Source organism: Lepidochelys olivacea (assembly GCF_965140295.1).
Source record: "Lepidochelys olivacea isolate rLepOli2 genome assembly, chromosome: 7".
NCBI lineage: Eukaryota > Metazoa > Chordata > Testudines > Cheloniidae > Lepidochelys > Lepidochelys olivacea.
Window position 1 is genome coordinate 64,984,181 of NC_140417.1, and position 21,451 is coordinate 65,005,631.

Consider the following 21,451-nt stretch of genomic DNA (forward strand, 5'->3'; position numbering starts at 1 on the left):
GAAATGAAATTTCTTTGGACTTTTTGATTCAACAACATATACAATAATTTGTTTTCAAATTGACTTAAAACAATTTTCTTTCCAGAATTGCTAGTGAACTGAAAAATCAATTATACACACAGCTCTAATTATTACCCCTGTTAAAGTGTCATAGGAATTCTAATGACAATAGATGGTCCAGTAACACCTCAGTTACACGTCTCATCCATAAAGAGCACCTAGTCTAGGACAATGGTTTGGTACCAACTCAGAAGGAAGAGTGCCTTTTTCCTCAAGGAACATAGCAATAAAACTTGTGTTGGATTCTTAGGATTTACCCTGGAAGACACCCATCCAAGTACTGCCCAGCCCAAACCTGCTTTAGCCTTGACAAACCTGTCAAGATCAGAGATCAAAGTGATTTGGGTTGCAGACACTGTGAGATATGCCCTTTTATGCTTTGGTAGAATAACTTCCAAAATGTCAGCAATCTCGATCTGAAGCATATAATTCCTGGGCACTTTTGCCTAAAGTCCAGCACATCATCTTTATAAAACAAACACAAAAACCTTCCTAATTCTACATGCTACAGTTCCCAAAAGCAGTCATCAGGGCTTTGGGGTGTTTTTTTTTTTTTTTTTTTTGTTCAACTGGGCTCTGTTAGCCCCCAGTGCCTCTAGGACACAGTGTCATGGACTCAAATCCAACACCAGTACTTGATTTCATAATTAACATGGATATTGCAGTGTAGAACTAGAGGGGAGCTTCAGGACTGGAAACGCTATGACTGAAATGAGAATTTGTGGTTCTTCTGCCTGTCTAGAAGGAAGTTACAGATTCCACTGACTTTCTTAAACAGATAAGAAAAACCTTGGTGTCATGACCAACACCTAGACAGTAAAAAAGATTCTACCATCCAAAGATGAGGGTGTGCCACTGATTGGAATCAATGACAAATTAATATTTGTAAAGTTCTGTATGAAAGTTCTTGAGTATGAAAGACTTTAAACCAGACATCATTCATTTCTATTATCATAGAAATCAATATCTTTTATTTCAAACCAAGACCTTATTTTCATATCAAGGTCAGTTTTTTTCCCCCCCAATTCAAATTTAAATTGAATTTTTGGACACATGAAAGCTCTGGCTCAAATCATGCTTAGCAGAGGGAGGTGATCTGTAAGCCTCTACTTCACAATTCACTTCAAGTTTGTCCTGGAATCCCCCTTTCCCCAAAACACTATTATATGCCCATGTCAGCTGCAGCTCTGCCAGCTGCTTCAAAACTGGAATGAACAGTCTGGTGTTCTTGGGGTGGATCATTAAAAAAATCATTAAAGAAACCTTTTCTCTGACAAAGTCAGGCAATTTGTTTTTTGTTTTTATTGTTTGTCATCAATATTTTAAAGCCTAGGATATCACTTTCATCTTGATGTACATTATATAAATCTTACAAAGTGCTTCTGACACTTAGGATAAATTCAAGTTATTGGGCCAAATTCAAAGGTGATCTTAAGTCAACGAAAAAGAAATCTAAGTTGGCTTTATACCTTCTTCTGTATCACTCTCTTCCCAGCATGTATGTTGCCACACTTTAGAGTGCCTATAGACTTACATAGGATGAACCCTTGCAGTGGAATCTGATGTTAGCCATGCAATCTGGATGTATTTACTTGCCAAAGACAAATATATAGTTTCATGTCTTTGTATACATGTGTCATAACCATACAGCTAAGGGTAGCATAAAATCCCTCCTTTATCTGTAAGGGATTAAGAAGCTCAAATAACCTGGTTGGCACCTGACCAAAAGGACCAATAAGGAAAGAAGATCCTTTCAAATCTGTGGGAAGAGGTTTTGTTTGTGTGTGCTCTCTTGGGACAAAGAGAAGAACCAGGCAGGAAAAACCTCTCCTCAAATAAGCATCTAAGATTACAAAAATTTTAAGTAAAGCAAGGAGTGCATTAGATTATCTATTGTTTTAGCTTGTGAATTTTCCCTATGCTAAGAGGAAGGTTTATTCCTGTTTTTTGTAACTTTGAAGTTTTGCCTAGAGGGGAATCCTCTGTGTTTTAAATCTTATTACCCTGTAAAATTACCTTCCATCCTGATTTTACAGAGATGCTTCTTTTACTTTTGTTTTCTTTATAATAAAGTTCTGCTTTTTAAAACGTGATGGGTTTTTAGTGTCCTAAAAACCCAAGGGTCTGGTCTGTGCTCACCTTGTTTACCTATTTGGTTGATATATTATTCTCAAGCCTCCCCAGGAAAGGAGATGAAGAGGCTTATTGGGGAAGCACGAACTCCAAGTGGTCCTTTTCCTGAATCTTTGTCTAGCTCACTTGGTGGTGGCAGCAATACCGTCCAAGTACAAGGAAGAATTTGTGCCTTGGGGAAGTTTTTAACATAAACTGGTAGAAATAAGATTACGGGGTCTTTCATGTGGGTCCCCACATCTGTACCCCAGAGTTCAGAGTGGGGAAGGAACCCTGATGGCATGCATAACTTCCATTGACATTAATGGAGCTTATGTACATCTGCAAAAAAGAGAATAGATTAAGACTTGTGGGGGGTGGGGAAGTGTGACCTATACAGTTACATTTTATAATACTTATGACTTTTTCCCCTAAAAGTAATGGCACTGTGCTTTATATTATGGGTATGTTTATCATTTTAAAATTTATGTTTCCGTTGTTTATCCGATGAAGTGAGCTGTAGCTCACGAAAGCTCATGCTCAAATAAATTGGTTAGTGTTTCCACGGTATGCATCCGATGAAGTGAGCTGTAGCTCACGAAAGCTCATGCTCAAATAAATTGGTTAGTCTCTAAGGTGCCACAAGTACTCCTTTTCTTTTTGCGAATACAGACTAACACGGCTGTTACTCTGAAACCTGTCTTTATTGAAACAGAGGCTGGTTCCTTTTCAGCTTTTGCAGAAATAATTACCAAAGAAGAATGCATCATAAATTCAGCTTTCTTCCAGACCACAAGAGCAGGCAACACTCTTCAAGTGGCTTAAAGTATTTGATTAATGTTCACAAAATTATCTTTCATATAAATGGGCTTTTAAGTTATGTAAAAATACCTAAAACTATATCCAACCCGTGGCAAAGTGACTAAGATTCAACGTCTTCCGCAAACTATATTACTGTGAGCCCATTTCAAAAGATCCTTAAATTAAGAGGGAATTTATTTATTTTTGTCCCACAGAGCTTTATCTGTTCAAATCAGCCTAGCCAAGCAACTACATTATATATTTGGATTTTTCAAAATATGCTTTCTAGAATGTATAGTGTCCCCCCATGAAGTTTGTGTGATAATTGTCACTTGACTGCTATACTCTAAAGAGTGCAAATATTTACTGTAACTAGGGTGACCAGATGTCCCGATTTTATAGGGTACTCCTGATATTTGGGGCTTTTTCTTATATAGGCACCAATACCCCCCACCCCCTGTTCCAATTTTTCACATTTGCCATCTGGTCACCGTAACTGTAAAGGATAAGACTGTGAAGTAGACTGTGAAGCACTATTGCACCAACATTCTGTACCAGATCCCTAGCCAAGTTAGCTCTGCACTTTGTCACTCCAATGGTGCACAGCAGACTTAAAGCAGGCTGACCTGGTCAACTGAAAATTCCCTTTGCATAAGGGAACTCCTCTGTACTGTACCAGCCATCCAATGGCCAATCTCAAAGTTCTGGCCCTCAACTTTGTATTACAAGTTTATTCATGAAGTACCCTGCTGTTCAGTTAAATATATTTTCATTTGGCACATGAAAAGTACATTGACTATACAGAGCTGATGTGCCATCCAGTAAGTCTGGTAGTGATCTGATTTGGTTTGTTTTTTTAAAAAAAAAGAGTTAGGTTATGTGGAGAGCCCCAATACACGTGATAAATTCCATAAATTCTTAAAATACGCAAGAGGCAAAGCATTTTGCAGATTATGTTAAACTCAGCAGAAACCCAAAAGGCCTAGACCATGGGTGGCCAAACTGAACCTGAGAAGGAGCCAGAATTTACCAGTGTACATTGCCAAAGAGCCACAGTAATACACCAGCAGCCCCCATCAACCTCCCCCCTCCGCCCCTCCCTTAGTACCTCCCACCCACCAGCAGTCCCGCCGATCAGCGCCTCCAGCTCCCTCCCCCCACCTCCTGATCAGCCGTTTCCTGGCATGCAGGAGGCTCAGGGAGGTGGAGGAACAAGGGCATGACAGGCTCATGGGAGGGGGTGGGAAGGGGTGGATTTGGGGGCAGGGCCTGTAGCAGAGCCAGATTGAGCAGTGAGCACCCCCCTCCCCCGGCACATTGGAAAGTTGGCGCCTATAGCTCCAGCCCCAGAGTCGGTGCCTAGACAAGGAGCCGCACATTAACTTCTGAAGAGCCGCATCTGGCTCCGGAGCCACAGGTTGGCCACCCCTGGCCAAGACAATGGGCAACAGCTACCATCTTGGCTCCGAAGACATCATCAACAATTGAACTGGGAACCCCAAGAGCTAAAAAAGCATGAGACTCTACAACCTGAGTTAACTCTTCCTCCCCCACCCCCGCTCACAGAGTCTCTAGCAGAGAGCTGTGATAGACTCCTATCCTTTGTGGATCAGGTACAGATGGATAAGGCACACTGACAAGTGGGTTACAAATGCATTGGGGAAAGACTGTGTGCTCATTTTATAACTAGCTGATACAAGGTTCTGACAGGCTGCCTACGCTGGGATATTTCCCCATAGAGAGCAAGAAAGGAGGGCCAAAATTTATGAGAGATTAGCCACTGATTTAGAGTGCCATACTTGCGACACTTTCTTGTCCATCTTTGGGGTTCTTATGATGTTGCTTTGTTCCTGAAAATTCTCCTCCTATCCTGCATGCCAGGGTTGCAGGAACATGGACAACCTTGACAACAACAGGACAAAAAATGACATAAGTGCCAACCCTTGAAGTCCACTGCAAAATTGAAGAGAAGTTTTTGTACTGTAGGGCCACATACTGCTTTAATTCAAGTCAATGACCAAAGTCCAATGACTTCAATGGGACTAGGAAATGGCCCCACTTAATTTCTAGGTTGCTGTATTTCACTATAGGTACTGCATAACTATACTTTATTCTGGACTTTTTTATTAACTCCAGATCATGAGCTTAAAAATTCAGCAATGGCCCAGCAAGAGACTCAAAATAAGAAATCAAAACAATCTGAAGAAACCAAAAATACCTACTATATACAGCCACGCTAAAATGTTCACAGGAAAATTCACTATAATTATACACAATATTTTTAATACTTCACTGATTTTTTTTTAAACTTTGCATTTTTTTTTTGCCAAACTCTCCATGAGTTCTCAGGGCACTGAGCTTACTCAGAAAGCTACAAAATGTATTTTGTATGACACTGCTTCATCTACACTCATTTCTCTCCCGGGTGCTTTTACTTGATATTATTTTTAATAAATCTCCTGCTTATGATATGTTGACAGACAAATACAACATATTATTTTAGGAAGATACATGGATCTACACAGAAGGCAGCTTGCTTGCTTCAGCAAGAGTAGTGTAAATTCAGCTACAGTTCATTACAGCATGTATATAGCCTATTAGTGGGCCTCAGAAGCTAGAAAAGCTGAATGCTTAGATTTTCTAAAGCCTAGGAGAGTTAGGCACTCAACTCCCACTGAAGTCAATGGAACTTACGCACCTAACTTTTTCAAATATCTTTTAGAAATCTCAGCTGAAATATCTGGATTTTTCAGCATAGTACTAAATTCATCCAGTTATAGGTGCTGCAATGGATTAGTACAAGGTAATAAGGTACTACTGTTCTTCTACCTGTGAGGGGAATAGGTTGTACAGCAGCCATTGATTAGGATACCAAGGTTGCCTCAGGCCTTGCACGGTGAGGATAACAGGCTGGAGAAATGGAGTGAGGGAAGAGATGGAAATCATGAATAGCACTTGCCTTTACTATGGCTCCAGAGTCTTCCCATTGTGTTTATTACCATTTTTATGAGCCTTACCTTAATACAATGTATATTACCCAGTAGCCAAGTAAGTACTCATTTGGAAAGGAAACCCACTCCCCCCGCCCAATCCAATTAGCAGTGCAGTGGTGAATGCCATTTGGAAAATGGCACACCCAGAAATGCTAATAGAAGAACATTTCAAAGCTGTTGCTGTTATTGTTTGATTTTTGTTTTTTTCTAACAGAAATATGAATAAATAACTCAGGTAGATCTTTTCACACCCAACTGTGGTGCTACATAGAGTAAAATAGCTATATTCTAATATAACTATATACAGAAATGCAAAAAACATACCAATAGATTGCTTTGCTGGGACTGAAACTTTTATACACTGGTATGCAAATTTAATATCAAAGAAAGCGCTGACATATTTGAACACATACATATGGTTACAGACCCTTCTTTAACAGGAATTAATGGTTTTTAACTATTATCAGAGCTAAGTTTTCTGTTGTGGGGAGAGGGGAGTCATGACAAATCTTCACCACACTAGAGAAAATTAACTACCCTCTGTACTCTCAATTCACATGGAATTCAGTGAGAGTTGAGATGCTCCATATCTTGCAAGATCAGCTCCTTAACAGAGGTAATGGCAGAGGTAATAGCCTCCTGCTGTTAGCCTTTGAGCTACTGGCACCTTTCTACAGTTCTTCCCATCTTGCATTTTCACAGAGAGAGAAAGCATGAGAGAGATTGGAGATGCGTGGGGATTCTTTATTCAACAGCGATAACGTATCTGTTTCTTTTAAATTATCTGTTTGAATACCAACAGCATTGAAATCAATAGATTAGATTCGAAGAGTGTGGGGCATATAACAGAATGTGCATGCACATGGATTCACAGGTTGATTTAATGATTTATCTATAGCTACAAATGTGGGACCAAATTTAGCCCTACTGTAGATTGGGGCAAGACCAATCAGGTCGATAAGTTTACTCAGTGGCTCTAAATAAGAGAGTAAAAAAGCAGAAATAGTGATTGTTTCCTGTATAAAGAATGCAGAGGACCATTTAAAATAAGTAATCAAGACTATGAGTAACAAACAATCAGTCCCAAGACAGTACTTTAACAACCATTCAGAGGCAGACTAAGTATTTCCCCAAAGAATGAATTGTAGCTTTTGCATTTTGAAATGCCACTGTAAGGCAGTGTACTCACTACCTGCAACATCCCCATGTGTCAAGCTGCAAAGTTGCAAGGGGCCTCTGTCTACATTGCCTCCTGCAGGCCATTTGCCTCCCTACAGTTCTCCCTTGGCTCAGCCCTCTGGCCAAAACACATGAAGTTCAGTCCCCTTTTTGGTGGAACAAAAAGGTCCAACTTGTGTTGGGAAATTTTGTGAACTTTCAAGAAAGCCTTCACTCCCATCCCCTTGGGCTGTTCCTCAGCCTGTCCTTTGGGGTCAGTCTTCAGCCCCACCCTCGGTTCAGTATTGTTTCCATTGTGTGTGTATGCCGCTTCCTCTTTCTCACAGGCTGGTAGGGAAACGCAGGCCCACTCTCAACTCTAGGTTTCCAGGGGCCCTGTATTAAGCAGCTAGCTCTGCTTCTTCTGACATCCTGCTGTTTCCCCAGGCCATGCTAAGCCCCCTGTGCTTAGCATGGCCTCCCTTTGGTTCTCAGGTCTTTGGCTTCTACCTTCTCTGCTGAACTAACTGCTCTTCCACCTCTCAGGCCAACCTGCTTTCTGTGGGCTTCTCTCCACAGGAAACTCCTGTCTCCTTTTTAATAAACAAACATATATAATCTCCCTCTCCACCTAAACCAAAAATGGAACCAGGTTGCTGGCACTTCATATTAAAAAGATCATAGAACAGTTTTTAAATTAAGGGCTGGGGGGGAGCTGACAGGTGCAGGGGAGCATATGGTTCAGACATCCCTCAGGGGAGGATCTATTAATAGAGAATATCTATGTCCTAGTGAGGACGAGAGGATGGAAAATGATAAAATACAGTCAGGGTCTGATCAGAAACAGTCAAATAAAAAAGAATCCCAATAATTACATCATGTAATGGTAGACAGCTAAAAGGAGACAAGTTCTAAAAGTGCTTATATACCAATGCTAGAAGTCTAAATAATAAAATAGGTGAACTAGAGTGCCTCATATTAAATGAGGATATTGATATAATAGGCATCACAGAAACTTGGTGGAATGAGGATAATCACTGGGATACAGTAATACCAGCGTACAAAATATATCGGAAGGACAGAACAGGTCGGGCTGGTGGGGGAGTGGCACTCACTATATGTGAAAGAAAGCACAGAATCAAATGAAGTAAAAATCGTAAATGAATCAAACTGTACCACAGAATCTCTATGGATAGAAATTCCATGCTCTCATAATAAGAATATAGCAGTAGGGATATATTACCGACCACCTGACCAGGATGGTGATAGTGACTGAAATGCTCAGGGAGATTAGAGAGGCTATTAAAATAAAAAACTCAATAATAATCATGGGGGATTTCAATTATCCCCATATTGTCTGGGTACAGGTCACCTCAGGATGGGATGCAGAGATAAAGTTTCTTGACACCTTAAATGACTGCTTCTTGGAGCAGCTGGTCCTGGTACCCACCAGAGGAGAGGCAATTCTTGATTTAGTCTTAAGTGGAGCACAGGATCTGGTCCAAGAGGTGAATATAGCTGAACTGCTTGGTAATAGTGACCATAATATAATTAAATTTAATATCCCTGTGGCAGGAAAAACACCACAGCGGCCCAACACTGTAGCATTTAATTTCAGCAAGGGGAACTACACAAAAATGAGGAGGTTAGTTATACAGAAAATAAAGGGTACAGTGCCAAAAGCGAAATCTCTGCAAGCCACATGGAAACTTTTTAAAGACACCATAATAAAGGTTCAACTTAAATGTATACCCCAAATTAAAAAGCATAGTAAGAGAACCAAAAAAAGAACCACCATGGCTGAACAAAATAAAAGAAGCAGTGAAAGACCAAAAAGGCATCCTTTAAAAAGTGGAAGTTAAATCCCAGTGAGGAAAACAGAAAGGAGCATAAACACTGGTAAACGAAGTGTAAAAATACAATTAGGAAGGCCAAAAAAGAATTTGAGGAACCGTTAGCCAAAGACTCAAAAAGTAATAGCAAAAATTTTTTTAAGTACATCAGAAGCAGGAAGCCTGCTAAACAGCCAGTGGGGCCACTGGACAATTGAGGTGCTAAAGGAGCACTCAAGGATGATAAGGCTATTGCAGAGAAACTAAATGAATTCTCTGCATCAGCCTTCACAGTTGAGGATGTGAGGGAGATTCCCAAACCTGAGTTTTTAGGTGACAAATCTGAGGAACTGTCCCAGATTGAGGTATCATTAGAGGAGGTTTTGGAACAAATTGGATAAATTAAACAGCAATAAGTCACCAGGACCAGATGGTATTCACCCAAGAGTTCTGAAAGAACTCAAATGAGAAACTGCAGAACTACTAACTATAGTCTGTAACCTATCATTTAAATCAGCTTCTGTTCCAGATGATTGGAGGATAGGTAATGTGACATCAATTTTTAAAAAGGGCTCCAGAGGTGATCCCAGCAATTACAGGCCCGTAAGCCTGACTTCAGTAGTGGGCAAACTGGTTGAAACTATAATAAAGAACAATATTCTCAGATGTATAGATGAACATAGTTTGTTGAGGAAAAGTCAACATGGTTTTAATAAAGGGAAATCATGCCTCACCAACCTACTAGAATTCTTTGAGGGGATCAACAAGCATGTGGACCCAGTGGATATAGCATACTTAGATTTTCAGAAAGCTTTTGACAAGGTCTCTCACCAAAGCTCTTATGCAAAGTAAGCTGCCACAGGATAAGAGGGAAGGTGCTCTAATGGATTGGTAACTGGTTAAAAGATAGGAAACAAGTGTAGATATAAATGGTCAGTTTTCAGAATGGAGAGAGGTAAATAGAGGTGTCTCCCAGAGGTCTGTTCTGGGACCAGTCCTATTCAACATATTCATGAATGATCTGGAAAAAGGGGTAAACAGTGAGCTGGCAAAATTTGCAGATAATACAAAATTACTAAAGATTCACAGATATTAAGGTCAGACGGGACCATTATGATCTAGTCTGATCTCCTGCACAATGCAGGCCACAGAATCTCACCCACCCACTCCTGCGAAAAACCTCCCACCTATGTCTGAGCTATTGAAGTCCTCAAATTGTGTTTTAAAGACTTCAATGAGCAGAGAATCCTCCAGCAAGTGACCCGTGCCCTATGCTACAGAGGAAGGCGAAAAACCTCCAGGGCCTCTTCCAATCTGCCCTGGAGGAAAATTCCTTCCCAACCCCAAATATGGCGATCAGCTAAACCCTGAGCATATGGGTAAGATTCACCAGCCAGATACCCAAGAAAGAATTCTCTGTAGTAACTCAGATCCCACCCCATCTAACAGATAGTTAAGACCCAGGCAGACTACAAAGAACTACAAAATGATCTCTCAAAACTGGGTGATTGGGCAACAAAATGGCAGATGAAATTTAATGTTGATAAATGCAAAATAATGCACATGGGAAAGCATAATCCCAACTATACATATAAAATGGTGTCTAAATGAGCTGCTACCACTCAAGAAAGATCTTGGAGTCATTGTGGATAGTTCTCTGAAAACAGCCACTCAATGTGCAGTGGCAGTCAAAAAGCAAACAATGCTGGGAATAATTAAGAAAGGGATAGATAACAGGACAGAAAATATCAGATTGCCTCTGTGTAAATCCATGGTACGCCCATATCTTGAACACTGTGTGCAGATGTGGCCACCCCATCTCAAAAAAGATATACTGGAATTTGAAAAGGTTAAGAAAAGGGCAACAAAAATGATTAGGGGTATGGAACAGCTTCCATATGAGGAGAGATTAATAAGATTGGGACTTTTCAGCTTGGAAAAGAGATGGCTAAGGGGAGATATGATTGAGGTGTATAAAATCTGACTGGTGTACAGAAAGTAGATAAGGAAGTGTTGTTTACTAACACAAGAACTAGGGGTCACCAAATGAAATTAATAGGCAGCAGATTTAAAACAAATAAAAGGAAGTATTTCTTCACACAATGCACAGTCAACCTGTAGAACTCCTTGCCAAAGGATGTTGTGAAGGCCAAGACCATAACAGGGTTCAAAAAAGAACTAGATACATTCATGGAGGATAGGTTCATCAATGGCTATTAGCCAGGATGGGCAGGAATGGTGTCCCTAGCCAGTTTGCCAGAAGCTGGGAATGCGCGACAGAGGACGGATCACTTGATGAGTACCTGTTCTGTTCATTCCCTTTGGGGTACCTGGCACTGTCCATTGTCCGAAGACAGGATACTGGGCTAGATGGACATTTGGTCCGACCCAGTAGGGCCATTTTTATGTTCTTATATTGAGTTGCTTCAACTTCCTTAGAAGGCCCAGATATCTAATGATCCTTACTTAACTCTACCCCCACCAGGCCAGGAGGAAAAAAACCAAACAAACAGTCACAGGTACACTAATGGGCTCTTAACCCCTTGTCTTACAGGTGACGGGATTAAGCCCCATCATGGCCACTTATGTCCTTGTTACAGTGTCATGCTCCTTTCAACATATAACACATATAAATATGATACAGGGGAGCATCTTCATGGAACAATGCAGAGGTGAGAAGGAGCGCAGCGGATTTCTATATCCATCTCTAACCACAGTTCTCTTGGTGGATTTTCTTCAAAAACTCAATAAAAAAGAAACTGTAACCTACTTTCTTCACAGATTTGATGTTCCAACTCCTGAGAGATTAAGTAGGGCAAGTAAAGGGGAGGGTGCAGATCAAATTCAATTGCATTCAATTCCCAAACAAATGGAACAAGTTGTGTGAAATCTAGCTGTCCTGTAGCACTCATTCTGAACAAATCCTCAACACAAGTTTTCAAAGAAAAGTCAACAGTCTGAGAAAATAGCTAGTGGAAAAGTAGCCTCCTTGGTATTAAACAGACATGTGGTATTAAGACAAAGAAAAGCTGTTATTATACATATCCAAAATTCAAAAACATTGGTTATTACATCACTAATGTAGTGCTTTCTATTTTTATATTTCTATTTTATTTTTCTATTCTATATTTTATTTTATTTCTATTTCAAAGTACCATAAAAACAATCATAATAAAAAACCACAGGCCATTATTATTAGAGCCTGCATGAAAATGCCACACAACTATTGATAGCTGAGGACAATAAGATTAAAAAGACCATTACACAATCCTAGTAAATCATTGACAGATAATAGTTCCCTATCAGTTAAAATGCATGTTGAGAGACAGAACCACCCTTTAAAGGGAGAGGAAGCCATTATACTCTACTTCCTGTTTTTAAGGATTTAAATCAAGCTGGCAATTAGCAGCCATATATAGCAAAACAACCTCACTAAACCTATAATTATATGAATTTATCAATGAATTGATCACCACCATCAGCCAGATTTCTTCCAAGACTTGTTTCCCCCCCGCCCACTGTTATTTACCTTCTTTTAACATGGTAAATTTAATAGCCTTCATTTTACCCTGCTGTGAGCCTTCCTGGCCCAAACTCTCCCCAGTGACCAATGTCATGTCAGCCCTGCTCTGGGGCTTGTGGGAGAAATGTGGGGTCCAGCCCATCTGGGCCTCTGCATATCACTCTCAGTCCAATGGGCTGGTGGAGAGATTTTAATGGGACCCTGAGGATGATGCTGAGGACTTTTATGAATTAGCATCTGCAGGACTGGGACAAGTACCTGCCCCACCTGTGGTATGGGGAAGTGCCCCAGGAATCCACAGGGTTCTTCCCTTTTGAGTTGCTGTGTGGGAGGAGAGTGAGGAGACCCCTGGACCTGGTAAGGGACAGTCGGGAGAATGGGGAAGACCCCCTGGTGGATCTCTCACCTGAGATGGGAGCCAATCCTCCCATCAGGTGTCCCCCATTCAGAGTCACTGGGAAAACAGCCCAGAACCTGGAGAGAGAAAGAGAGAGAGACAGAGAGAGATCAAGGACATGCTGGCTTTAGAGGTGATCCAGCCGTTCAACAGCCCATGGGCCTCACCCATGGGGCCGGTCCCCAAGAAAGACGGGTCGATCTGGTTCTGTGGGGACTATCGGAAGCTTAAAGCCATCACCGTGTCTGATGTCAACCCCAAGTCTAGGCTTGGTGAGATTCTAGACAAGCTGAGTTGGGGATGGAGAACTTGACCCTGGCGTACATTAAGGACATCTGTGTCTTTAGCCAGACCTGGGAAGAACACGTGTCCTAGGTGAAGAGGGTGCTGGCCTGCCTCAAGGAGGCAGGACTGATGGTAAAAGCTGGAAGGTGTAAGGTGGGGAGCGGCTGCCCAAGCCCAGAGCTGGCCACGGTCAAGATGGGGGCTCTTAACCAAGAGCCCAAATTGCAGCCCTCCAGACTGGAGCGCTGGGAGAAGACCCGATCCCAGTTTGAACCCCAGGGGTTTTGGGGTAGAAAAAGGGCACGGGGCGCATAAACCTTCCCAAATGCGGCCTGCGAGTGCCATTGAGCACACAAGACCTTAGGAAGGGTGTGAAACAGGAAGGGAGTAAAACTGGAAGGGCCTGGTGTAACTCCCACCTTTATACATGTTTCCCATTGATGTTATTTCCTTGAGGCCAACGCAGCGTATAAAAGCCCTGTGTGACAACACCAGAAAGGAAAATAAAGCATATGTCACTGCTATACATTTACAGGATGTTTGTTAAAACAGAAGAAAACAAGTGAAATATTTGCTGTGCCATTGTATCTCCTGAGTGAGCAATAACCACTGTAGTGGAGCCAGCCAGGAAGTCATGTATCAGCTGACGCTGACAAAGCTGTTCAGCAGACTGGGTGTACTTTCTCAAAACACACAGTACTGAAAGAACTATAGAGGCTTTTCTCGGTTTCCATAAAAACTGTGGATATCCTAGTTAAGGGGGGGGGAGGACAAGTGGCCATGGGAAAGCAAGTGAGAACACCTGCTTCCTTCTTTATGTAGGGGTGCGGGGTAGGGAGGTGAATAGACAGATCTGTGTGCTTTCTAACCCTTCTAGCTGCAAACAATAAATATCTAGCTTCCATCTCCCAAACTGTAATTTCAACATCTCCAGGCAAATGAAAATTGGTATAGATAAGAGCTGTGAAGTGGTACCTGGAGGGGTTCCTTTGAAAACTGAAGGACAAGTAAGAGATTAAAAGAATGCTGAGCTATTAATGCTGTAAGTTTGAGGTGTGATACAAATGGATGGGTGAATTCGCAGAGCCTGATGAGAGTCCTGGAAGGTGCTCAGAAATATACTGCTGTGTATGACAACATATAGATAGATGACAGAAAAAAAGACACCGTTAGTGATGTCTACATGAACACATTTGGTGTCACATCGTCACGTGACACAAAAAGTGGCAGAGAAAAACAAGAAAATATTAGGCCTGGGTAGAAGGTTCCAGCAGAATCTAAGATACCTTCTCCTTGGCTGTGTCCCCTGAATTAGTTGTGCCTGAGTGTGCAGATTCATAACCAAAACAATGAATTCATAGACTTAAAGACCAGCAGGGACCATCATAGAATCATAGAATATCAGGGTTGGAAGGGACCCCAGAAGGTCATCTAGTCCAACCCCCTGCTCGAAGCAGGACCAATTCCCAGTTAGATCATCCCAGCCAGCTAAGGAAGGAGATTCTGCCACCTCCCTAGGTAACGCATTCCAGTGTTTCACCACCCTCTTAGTGAAAAAGTTTTTCCTAATATCCAATCTAAACCTCCCCCACTGCAACTTGAGACCATTACTCCTCGTTCTGTCATCTGCTACCATTGAGAACAGTCTAGAGCCATCCTCTTTGGAACCCCCTTTCAGGTAGTTGAAAACAGCTATCAAATCCCCCCTCATTCTTCTCTTCTGCAGGCTAAACAATCCCAGCTCCCTCAGCCTCTCCTCATAACTCATGTGTTCCAGTCCCCTAATCATTTTTGTTGCTCTTCGCTGGACTCTCTCCAATTTATCCACATCCTTCTTGAAGTGTGGGGCCCAAAACTGGACACAGTACTCCAGATGAGGCCTCACCAATGTCGAATAGAGGGGAACAATCACGTCCCTCGATCTGCTCGCTATGCCCCTACTTATACATCCCAAAATGCCATTGGCCTTCTTGGCAACAAGGGCACACTGCTGACTCATATCCAGCTTCTCGTCCACTGTCACCCCTAGGCCCTTTTCCGCAGAACTGCTGCCGAGCCATTCGGTCCCTAGTCTGTAGCTGTGCATTGGGTTCTTCCGTCCTAAGTGCAGGACCCTGCACTTATCCTTATTGAACCTCATCAGATTTCTTTTGGCCCAATCCTCCAATTTGTCTAGGTTCTTCTGTATCCTATCCCTCCCCTCCAGCATATCTACCACTCCTCCCAGTTTAGTATCATCATGATCATCTAGTCTCACCTCCTGCACAGAACCTCACACACCCACTCCTGCAATAGTTCTATAACCTCTAGCTGAGCTACTGAAGTCCTCAAGTCTTGATTTAAAGACTTGAAATTACAGAGAATCCACCATTTACTCTAATTCAAACTGTGCCCCCTGCTGAAGAGGAAGGTGACCCTTCCCCCCCCCAAGTCTCTGCCAATCTGAAGTGGGGGACAATTCCTTCCTGACCCCAAATATGGCACTCAGTTAGATCCTGAGCATGTGGACAAGACACACCAGTCTGAAAGCTGAAAAAGAATTATCTGTAGTAACTCCGAGCCCTTCCCATCTAGCGTCCTATCTCCAGTCATTTGAGAAATCTGAAAGTAGCAGTCGCTGACAGGACATATGCCATTGTAGGCAATCATACTAACCCCTCCATAAACTTATTAGACTCAGTTTTAAAACAAATTAGGTTTTTTGCCTCCACTACTCCCCTTGGAAGGCTGTTCTCAAGCTTCACTCAGAACTTCAGTTTGGTTCAACAGATGTAGGTTTGGGCCGACTTTTAGATGTTTCTCTGCTAAAAACACTCTGCACCATTACTACCGCATATCAGTATGGTGTAGTAACACTGTGCTTTCCTCTGTTATTTTAACATTTTATTCCTTTTTAATAGGAGTCTTGTCCCATTGCAGAACTCCATTTTAGACTAAGCTGCAATAACGGCAGAATGCACACTGCTCAGCAACAAAGCAAAGGACCCTGGGATGCCCTCCAAGAATACATATGCTTAATGCACAACAAGCCCCCACCATGCATATCCAATAAAGTAAACTGAAAGAGGGCACAGCTCTCCTATAGCACGCTATTAGTGTGGATTGTGTACTGTTAGTTAAATGTGTCAACTCACTGCAGATTAACCCCCAACCCCCCATTAGAAAATCCCTTAAATTCTCAAGTGCCTAAGGCACATTTTTAAACCGGATTTAGCTGCTTTTGAAAATTGTACTCACAAACTAAAAGCCTGGGCGTATTAAATGTAGTCCTGCATGTTTATCTTTCTTGGTTTATTTTCCCCTAAAATGTCCCACCATGTTGCAGCTGTAATGGTGGGAAGGCTACTATAAGCCAGGCTTCCACATACTCTGGTATTTTCACCACAACATTGTATAATCCTCCACTAAGCACAGAAATTACAGTGAGGATGGTAAAATGACAGCAATAAAAATAATGGTGACCAAATGATTTAATAATTTGATGACTACATGCCTAATTCTTGCTTCTCAAGTTGCAAGATGGGAATTTCCGCTTTAACAATCAAATCAAAATAAAAACTGCTCCAAGGGATCCCCATAACAGAATTTCACTTTGAAGTATAAGGCTGTTCTTGAATGTTAATGTAGACATACGGATTATGTAGGAAAACTAGATCAGGAAAAGGTACAAGCAGTAACAAGTGGAATACCCTAATTCCCATTTCTGCCAAAACAGATTTGCTTGGCTACTTTCCAGGAGCACCACATAAAACACTTGCCACACCACTCCTTCAGCATTTCCTAGGAAGTAATCTGAGAACCAGTTCAAAGGATACTACTGGAGCTTAAATAAGAAGGACCAGCTGAAGTGGAAGTGTGACAACCTGCATGCTTTTCCACAAATAACCTTGGTTTCCTGAAACAGCATCTTTCATGTAAATAATTTAACTGACAATAAACAAACATGGGACAACAGCAGGTTTGTGTAAGTCACAGTTAATTCTATTTTTAAGATGAAACACAACTGAAGTTACTATATGCAGGGAAGAAAAGTACCCTTAAAGAAAAGTTCCAGAGTAACAGCCGTGTTAGTCTGTATTTGCAAAAAGAAAAGGAGTACTTGTGGCACCTTAGAGTCTAACCAATTTATTTGAGCTGTAGCTCACGAAAGCTTATGCTCAAATAAATTGGTTAGTCTCTAAGGTGCCACAAGTACGCCTTAAAGAAAAGTTCTATTAAATTTAATGGGAATGGATTTTCTTTGTCTACAATTTTTAAACAACCCAAGAGAATTCTACAATGGGGACATAATTTTCTTGGATATCATTCTCATTTATACCTGTATGTTTTGGCACCATTCGTTTTACATGTCTGTTTTATTTCTATAAACCCCTTGGTTTTATCCTTGTAACATTTTATGAGACAAAATGGTAAAAGGGTGACACCAGACACCCAGTACTCCAGCTAGTCAGGGTGTGTTTCTTAGACTCCACCTCTAAGTCTTACAGCAGCTTTACATGTTTAATTTATTTATTTTTCAAAGCCACATTAATTCACCTTTAATTAAAATCACACCCCTAATGATCATCCAAGATTTTTTCCAACATGTTTTGGTACATTTCACAATCTAAGTCTATCTCCTCTTTAAGGAGGACACCAAAAATAAATAATACAAACAGCAGTAGCAAGGTGACAGTGAACAAGATAAACTTCTGAGGTAATCAAATTATTCACATTTCCATTTTTTGTTGATCATGGCAGGCTTCGTACAGCAGTATCTTAGCTTATGCTCTTGAACAAAGGTGACATTCTATTTTACGTAGTGCTGAGTACTTGCATCTTCTCATTCAAGGCCACAAGAAAACATAGAAAGATGCACAGAAGATAAATTTGATGGAAAATGCAGCAAACCAGACAGCTAGAAGAAGAAGAGGTTATATAAGTTTCTTCCAGATAAGCTGCATAGAGCTGGGTAGGAAATGAGGTTTCCCATGTTGGAAACGTCTTCAAGATTTCAAAATGTTTTCCCATCCTGAATCAGAACAAATAGTCAAAATCTTGAAAATTTTCACAAACCAACAATCTGAAAAAAAATCACTTCAGGTCAATCAAAACTTAATTTCATTTTTGATCTCTTTTTTTTTTTTTTTGGTTTGTTTTACAATTATTAGCTTGTCTTTTTAAACAATTTGAAAAATAGAACTTTAAATTTTCAAAAGCTCAAAACAGGATATTTCAACAATTTCAAAAGCTTTTTTTCTTTATTTTCCTCAAAATGAGAAATTTATCAAACCCAACCAACAGCTTATATTTTGAGGAATCAGCATTTTCTGATAAAAAAATATTTCATTAAAAATTCCTGATCAGGTCTAGAACTGAGATTGAGGAAGGCCCTCTGCCCTGTATTTTTAGGGAACCTTATTTTCTGCCTATTGACCCATGACCAATATGCCATAAGAGGCATCTAAGAATTACTTGATCAGGCTAAATGTTTGGTTTAAAGCAACAATTCTGTAAATAATTGAGCAAAAGATCATACACTGTTACAAAAGTGTAGGATCTTATATCATTGTGGGATGGTGTCCCTTAAAAATAAGCTTTGCCCTGTACTTTTCATACCTATACTCTTTATTTCCTTGAAATATAGGTAGTCATCTTAGTAGACCCATGGCACATTCTAAAAGCACAGTGTTTAAGCTGATTGAGGGGCAAATATAGCTCAGCTGCAGTAAGTGTAAATGTATGCTATCACACTCACCCACTCTAAGCACTTGTGCAAGAATTTGTTAAGTTAGGAAAAACACTTCATGAGGTTTGCAAAGATGAACTGAAAGCTTGACTAGAGCTGACACGAAGCTTCAGTAGAAATTGGTCCTGCAAACATTCAATTTAGGTTTCACAGACAGAATTTGTCACCCCACTGCAAGTCACTTCCAAGGAAATGACTGCCCAGATAAGAATGATTAAGCGAGATTTTTTTGATGAGAAGAAAACATTAATGAGGTTCCACTTTAAACTGATGTTTACACCACACTTTGCTAACTTGTCTCCTTCACTTAGCAAATAAATCCAGACAGCAGTTACATAACAGCTTTCGTGCAATCCTGCTGCACTAAAAATCAATTACAACTTTTCTCTCAAGTCAGCATTCAGGGGACCAGTTCCTAAAGGTTATTTAATAGTGAATGTGAAAGATTGATTTTGAGTTAAACTCTGGCCTACAGTATGAAAAGGTACTTTAATTTCTTCAGCCACAGCTCTATCTGGCCGTATTGTGATCCTCAATAACACTGTAAAGCCATTACCTTTAGAAATTTCTACATTGTACTTGGATAAAAACATAATAGCTTTCCGGAGTGGGCTATGTTAATTCATTAGGAATTCATGGGTGAATCTCTCAAAATATTTTCCAACAAATAGTCAATCAGATAAAAATACGAATCTAGATTCAGCAGTGTTCAATTTCCACAAATATTCTAGCAAATATGCTGCCTAACTGAAATACTCAAGGAAACAGTGAATTTTACCAAGGGTCAGAAGTAGGTCCATTGTCTCTAGATAAAACATTGGGAATAAACTAATTGCTTTCAGGAGAAATGGTGTATTTTAAACACAAAAAATAATGAAATGATTAACTAGTGTAACTGGGAAAAAAAAACAAAACAACAACTTTAAAAGCTCTCTTAATGCCTGGAAGCAACTCTAGTAAGATAAACTGCTCCATTTTTTATGGTTCAGATTTTACCCTTAACTTTGAATTTGTGGTGAAATTCACCCCAGCTCAGAGAACAGGCATAAATTCCTACAACTCCCTTAAAGGTTTAAGTGGGGAATAAGTGCTTATGTAAGATTCCTATCCTGGGGTGAATTTCATCCTTGATAAATAAATCAGCACATGCAAAGGAATACATCGGCACATGAGAAATCAGCACATTTACAGGAAAGAGTCAGATCATTAAGATTTTCCACTTTTAATGCTGGAGATGTCAAGAAATCATGTGGAAACCAGTACACCACTCTTCATAAGATGACTGGTATGTCAGGCTCACACAGAGAAGGTCAGAACTAAGGCCTGGTCCACATTAGAAAATTAAGTCTATTTAACTACATTGGTCATGGGTGTGAAAAATCCACCTAAGCAGCGTTGTTAAGATGACCTAAGTCCCTGTGTAGACACCACTAGACGGACAGAAGAACTCTTCTACCAGCCTAGCTACTATCTCTTGAGGAGGTGGATTATCTACGCCAATGGAAAACCCCCTCCCATCGGATTAGGCAGTGTCTACACTGAAGCACTACAGTAGCGCAGCTGCACCTCTGTAGCATTTTAAATGGAGACAAGCCCTAAATCTAAAAGCAATATCCCAATAGGTAGTCAGGTAAAATGGGCTGCACAGGTTAATAAGCCAGAAAGCAGAAAATAAGTGGGGAGGAGAGTCCAAATAAAATTTTCTTTTTAGATCCACCTGCAGATCAGATCTCTGTTGAATGAGTGCAAAACATACCACAGATATCAATAGCATGAACAAGAGGAGAGACATTTGTCAATAGTCTAGGGCTAGGACTTAAAGTAAGACAGCAATAGAATTTTATTAAGAAAAACAATCTAAATAAATTATTGTGGAAAGCAATACAGAACAATATGAATAATAGAGTCTGTATCACCTTAACATTGCATTGTGAGTCAGCCTAAAAGCCTGAAAAGCCCCATGTGTTAAGGAATTCTAATAAATTTCACAGAGAAGATGCTTAGACAATAAGGAAAATATCAGCCCAAGAGCAGCAACATCTTTTCTTAAGCTTCCTATGAGCAATAAAAACTCTTTTCCCAAAATTAAAAATCAAAGACAAAAATCTGCTTTCAGTTAAATCCATATTACCACAGATGGCCCACTTAGTTTCCCTGGGATTGGCACACAGAATTCAACCCACGCTATATGACCATTCTCTGTATTAAGCACAAAACCATTGACATCGGGCCTAATCTGAAGCACAGAGAAGATTTTCCCTTGACCTCAACGGGTTTCAGATCAGGCCAGTAGAAATGCAGCAGTAGTTAACAGGACTGCAAAATTACCTAACTGGATTTAACTGAGTGAAAACTTTCTGGTTTTCTAGTACACTTTTTGACCACAAAATTATGTCTTTTCAATTTCTGATGTACAGCCCCATTTGTTTATCTGGATTTTCTGATTAGATAAAAAAAAATATATCATCACAGCTTTGTGGGAACCAAGATAATCCACATTGCACATCTCATTCAAATACTATTCTACCATACCTACTAACAGCTAAAAAAACCCATTCTCAT

General features: G+C 40.5%; 1 protein-coding gene across 7 annotated transcripts in view; it reads right to left on the reverse strand.

The window, feature by feature from the left end:
• The window catches only part of KCNMA1 (potassium calcium-activated channel subfamily M alpha 1), an 841,792-nt gene that overhangs the window by 576,727 nt on the left and 243,614 nt on the right, over positions 1-21,451 (reverse strand). The window lies entirely within an intron of this gene.